This window comes from Schistocerca americana, chromosome 6 (genome assembly GCF_021461395.2).
Source record: "Schistocerca americana isolate TAMUIC-IGC-003095 chromosome 6, iqSchAmer2.1, whole genome shotgun sequence".
NCBI lineage: Eukaryota > Metazoa > Arthropoda > Insecta > Orthoptera > Acrididae > Schistocerca > Schistocerca americana.
This window is the reverse complement of record NC_060124.1, coordinates 102,425,481-102,431,480: the sequence shown is the minus strand read 5'-3', so window position 1 is coordinate 102,431,480 and position 6,000 is coordinate 102,425,481.

Below are 6,000 nucleotides of genomic sequence, written 5' to 3'. Positions count from 1 at the left end.
GAAAAATGCAAATGAAATTGGTGGAAATTAATTTTGAAAAAGGATGAAGTTAATAAAGAAAGTAAATGTGCGGTCGTTACGTTAACAATTAACTGGCGTTAATTAGATATTTGAGATTTGGGGAAAATTACGGTCGCCAGTCCTATGGACAACTACTATAATAACTGGAAAAGAAAGATTAATGCACATATAATTAGCACTAAAAGCGTGGCAACTGAGGGTCGACACGTGTTGTGTGAAAACTGAATGTTTGTCAGAAGTAATAAATTTCGCTACACTCTGACTTAATTTAGCAAAAGAATTAATAAAACCGGAAAATTGAAAGTTAATTTAGTGACTGAAATGAATAGCGAACTTTGTTTCTGAAGCACTACGAAATAAAGTAAGGTTAGTCTTGGGCTACCTCAACAATCATCTCAAAAGCAACTTGAATCTACACAATTTAGAAATAAGAGATTTAAGTTTGAACTTGAAGTGAATGATTTTGAACAATTAACAATAGTAAAATTTAGTACGTACCAAGCTGAGCTGCAGTCACAGGTAAGCTAAAATGGTAACAAAACTCGCAGTCTTAATTTGTGCTTGTGTCATCTAAATATAGTTCCGTTTGGTTATTGTAGCCGGCTATTAATACTTTAACTGAACTTTGAAATTAAAGCAGTGAAATGGAATGATATTACTTTAATGCTGGCGTTTGAATTTCAACGACGCTCGGGTTCATTTTGGAAAAGGAAGGCCCCTGCTTGCTAATGCAATTGGGACAATGAGCAACAAAGGTTCATGCTAAGTTGCTGTATTTTAGCGATCCAAATGGAACAGTTTGAAAAGCTGACGTCTGCCATACAGTTCTTAAACTTTACGTGCTTTCATCTTCCTTGTTGGTTGATTGAAGGTTTGAAGTAGTCGATCGAGGAGGTGGCGACAATCACTTATTGTCGGCCGTCGCTGTTGCAGAAGCTGGATGTGTTTCCCGTCCGCGACACCGTGCCAGGAACTATCATAGGAAGTCAAGCGCAATTACATGCTGCCAAACCCCGAAAGCGCGGCAACTGGCAGGAGCATCACTCAACACACCTGCTCCACCGCCCTACTCCAGCCAGACTCCGCCCTGTTAACATTACCCAAGACCCCAAAAACTTTGGTTCTTCACACGACCTATCGATGTAATCGTTTGATAGCATAGTTTTCCCTAGGCAAGACCCAGCGTAAAAATACAAAAAAAAAAAAAAAAAAAAAAAAAAAAAAAAAAAAAAAAAAAAAAAGAGAGAGAAAAAGAAATAGCTCTGAGCACTATGCGACTTAACTTCTGAGGTCATCAGTCACCTAGAACTTAGAACTAATTAAACCTAACTAACCTAAGGACATCACTCACATCCCTGCCCGAGGCAGGATTCGAACCTGCGACCGTAGCGGTCGCTCGGCTCTAGACTGCAGCCCCTAGAACCACACGAATAATATTTACAAATCAAACCAATTATACATCGACATAAACGCATAAATATATAAACAAATTGTAAAAAAATTACAAAATATGTAAAGATACAGAAAAGTCATATCTTCAGGTAACAAAATAAGGAAAAAATTTATAGTACAATGGATGGAAATAGAAGGTTATGCATTTCTGGCGTTACACACTGTCCAGTCACGTTAATATGACCATCTATCAAGAGCCTGAATAACCATCTTTTGCAGCGCAGATTTCTGTGAGATGTGCAAGAAGAGAGTCAGAGTAGTTCTGGAAGGTACCGACAGTGATGTGGAGACATGCTGAGAATAGTGCCGTGGCCCGCTGTGTTAGGTTTCTCGGTTTCGGATCCATGGTGCGAACAGCCAGATCGTGGTGGTCTCACAGATTCTGAATTGGGTTTAAATCCGGGGAGTTTGGTGGGCAAGGGAGTACGGTAAATTCATCCCCATGCTCTTTGAACCACACATGTACTCTGCGAGCTGTGTTACATGTTGAATTGTTCTGCTGGTAGATGCCATCGTACCGAGGACAAAGAAACTGTGTAGAGGAGTGGACATGGTTCCCAAAGATAGATGCATACTTGTGTTGCTGTTCTGTACCACCCAGAATGGCGTGATCTCCCAGGGAATGCCACACAGGTATTCCCCAGATCATAACGCTCCCTCCTCTGGCCTGGATCCTTCCGACGCTCCAACTGCCATCTGTCCGATGGAGCATAAAACGTGATTAATCTGAAAAGGCCACTTGTAGACACTTAGTGGACTCCATTTGCGGTACCGGCGTGAATATTCTAGCCTTCATTGACGATGAACAGCAGTCAGCATGGGTGCAAGAAACAAGTGCCTGCTGCGGGGACTCGTATGTAGCAACGCTCGCTGAGCAGCCGTTGACGAGTCACTGTTGGTAGACCGTTGGTTCATATGGGCTGTCAGTCTGTCAGTTGCACGTCTATTCGCCCGTAATTATCTCCGCAGCTGTCGTTTACCCCTGTCATCTATAGCCCGTGGTGCACCACACTGGCTCGACGCAGTTTTTGGATAACGCCTTTCTGCCAAGCTTTAACCATGGCAGCACGCAAACCGTTTACAGACTTACCCCTTTCGGAAATGCTTCTACTTTTGTACCGAAAGCCAATGACCATGACCTTTTGGATGTCAGACAAATTTTCGTTCCCGTATTACACATTACAACAACGACTACGCTGTTTTCCACTTCAGCTCGACATGCGTTATACAGGGTGGTCCACTGATCGTGACCGGGCCAAATATCTCACGAAATAAGCGTCAAACGAAAAAACTAGAAAGAACGAAACTTGTCTAGCTTGAAGGGTGAAACCAGATGGAGCTATGGTTGGCCCGCTAGATGGCGCTGCCATAGGTCAAACGGATATCAACTGCGTTTTTTTAAATATGAACCCCCATTTTTTATTACATATTAGTGTAGTACGTAAAGAAATATGAATGTTCTACTTGGACCACTTTTTTCGCTTTGTGATAGATGGCGCTGTAATAGACACAAGCATATAGCTCACAATTTTAGACGAACAGTTGATATCAGGTAGGTTTTTTAAATTAAAATACAGAACGTAGGTACGTCTGAACATTTTATTTCGGTTGTTCCAATGTGATACGTGTACCTTTGTGAACTTATCATTTCTGAGAACGCATGCTGTTACAGCGTGATTACCTGTAAATACCACATTAATGCAATAAATACTCAAAATGATGTCCGTCAACCTCAATGCATTTGGCAATACGTGAAACAACATTCCTCTCAACAGCTTGTAGTTCGCCTTCCTTATGTTCGGACATGCACTGACAACGTGCTGACGCAGGCGTTGTCGGTGGATCACGATAGCAAATATCCTTCAACTTTCCCCACAGAAAGAAATCCGGGGACGTCAGATCCGGTGAATGTGCGGGCCGTGGTATGGTGCTTCGACGACCAATCCACCTGTCATGAAATATGCTTTCAATACCGCTTCAACCGCACGCGAGCTATGTGCCGGACATCCGTCATGTTGGAAGTACACCACCATTCTGTCATGCAGTGAAACATCTTGTAGTAACATCGGTAGAACATTACGTAGGAAATGAGCATACATTGCATAATTGAGATTGCCATCGATAGAATGGGGGCCAGTTATCCTTTCTCCCATAATTCCGCACCATACATTAACCCGCCAACGTAGCTGATGTTCCACTTATCGCAGCCATCGTGGATTTTCCGTTGCCCAATAGTGCATATTACGCCGGTTTACGTTACCGCTGTTGATGAATGACGCTTCGTCGTTAAATAGAACGAGTGCAAAAAATCTGTCATCGTCCCGTAATTTTTCTTGTGGCCAGTGGCAGAACTTTACACGACGTTCAAAGTCGTCGCCATGCAATTCCTGGCGCATAGAAATATGGTACGGGTGCAATCAATGTTGATGTAGCATTCTCAACACCGACGTTTTTGAGATTCCCGATTCTCGCGCTATTTGTCTGCTACTGATGAGCGGATTAGCCGCGAGAGCAGCTAAAAAACCTACTTGGGCATCATCATTTGTTGCAGGTCGTGGTTGACGTTTCACATGTAGCTGAACACTTCCTGTTTCCTTAAATAAAGTAACTATCCGGCGAACGGTCCGGACACTTGAATGATGTCGTCCAGGATACCGAGCAGCATACATAGCACACGCCCGTTGGGCATTTTGATCACAATAGCCATACATGAACACGATATCGACCTTTTCCGCAATTGGTAAACGGTCCATTTTGACACGGGTAATGTATCACGAAGCAAATACCGTTCGCACTGGCGGGATGTTACGCTATACCACGTACTTATACGTTTGTGACTATTACAGCGCCATCTATCACAAAGCGAAAAAAGTGGTCCAACTAAAACATTCATATTTCTTTACGTACTACACGAATATGTAATAAAAATGGGGGTTCCTATTTTAAAAAACGCAGTTGATATCCGTTTGACCTATGGCAGCGCCATCTAGCGGGCCAACCATAGCGCCATCTGGTTTCCCCCTTCAAGCTAGACGAGTTTCGTTCTTTCTAGTTTTTTCGTTTGACGCTTATTTCGTGAGATATTTGGCTGGGTCACGATCAATCGAACACCCTGTATACCGTCCACCGCTGGTGCTGGCATCTGCCGTATGTGAATGGTTATTGTGGTGTCACCGCCAGACACCACACTTGCTAGGTGGTAGCTTAAATCGGCCGCGGTCCATTTAGTACATGTCGGACCCGCGTGTCGCCACTGTGTGATCGCAGACCTAGCGCCACCACAAGGCAGGTCTCGATATACGACAGAGCACTCGCCCCAGTTGTACGGACGACATTGCTAGCGACAATACGGACGAAGCCTTCCTCTCATTTGCCGAGAGACAGTTAGAATAGCCTTCTGCTAAGTCCATGGCTACGACCTAGCAAGGCGCCAATTGTAACAGTGCATGTATCTTACGAGTCTCATTTGTATAGTCCAGAGAGATGTATCACAAGGAGTAAATAAAGTTAAGTATATTCCAAAGCTACGTATTTTCTTGATAGCAGTCATAACGTATCTTGTTCCAGACTTGACGCCAGTCGGCGTGTGTGTACGCGTGCCTTTCTTTCGGCTACTTCAGTGTGGCGTAACAGTCTTGTTACGTCACAACAGATTGGCGACGAGTAAAGAGTTCTTTCTAATTGCTTACATTTACTTGTGTCATGGCTTCGCCAGATGTACTGTCCGAATTTTATCGCTTGCAGAATCAGCAGACGCAGGCGTTATTGGATGCCCTTGGACAGCTCGTCCAGGGTCAACGAGCCATTCAAACCGATGCGGCAGCCGCCGCTTCACCGCTACCGCAGCCACACCATGCCGTTGCACCGCCGTTTCGCAGTTTTAACGCGGCGCACGAATCGTGGCCAGAATGGTCCCGCCAGTTCGCCTTTCATCTAGCCGCCTACAGAATTCAAGGTAATGAGCGGCAGCCGTTTTTGCTTTCTTGTGTCGGTGTGTCCACCTACCGTGTGATAGTGAAATTGTTTCCCCGACGCAACGTAGCAACTCTGTCCTACGAAGAAATTTTGTCTGCTTTAGATGCCTATTTCAAAGAAACAGTTAATGTGGTTGCAAAAAGGTATACGTTCTTTCGTACAAAACGTACGGCCGGTCAAACTAATAGGGAGTGGGTAGCAACATTGCAAGGACTTACTAGGGAGTGTTCTTTTGACTGTGACTGTGGTCTTTCTTATTCAGATACAATGGTGCGTGATGCAATTGCACAGAACGTTTCTGATGTTCGCATACGGGAGCAAATTTTGAAACTAGTTAATCCCTCCCTTCAACAAGTGATAGACATATTAGATAGACAAGACACACTTGACTGTGCTCAGGAATCTTTTGAAACTTCGCCAGCCGTGTGTAACATTAACCGGCCCGCTGGACGCGCTGCGTGGCCCGGTAACCGGGCCTCGTGCACTTTGAAGCAGCTGCCGCCGCGCTCTAAGCCACTTGTGCCGCGCCAGCACACAAATGCAGTGAAATCA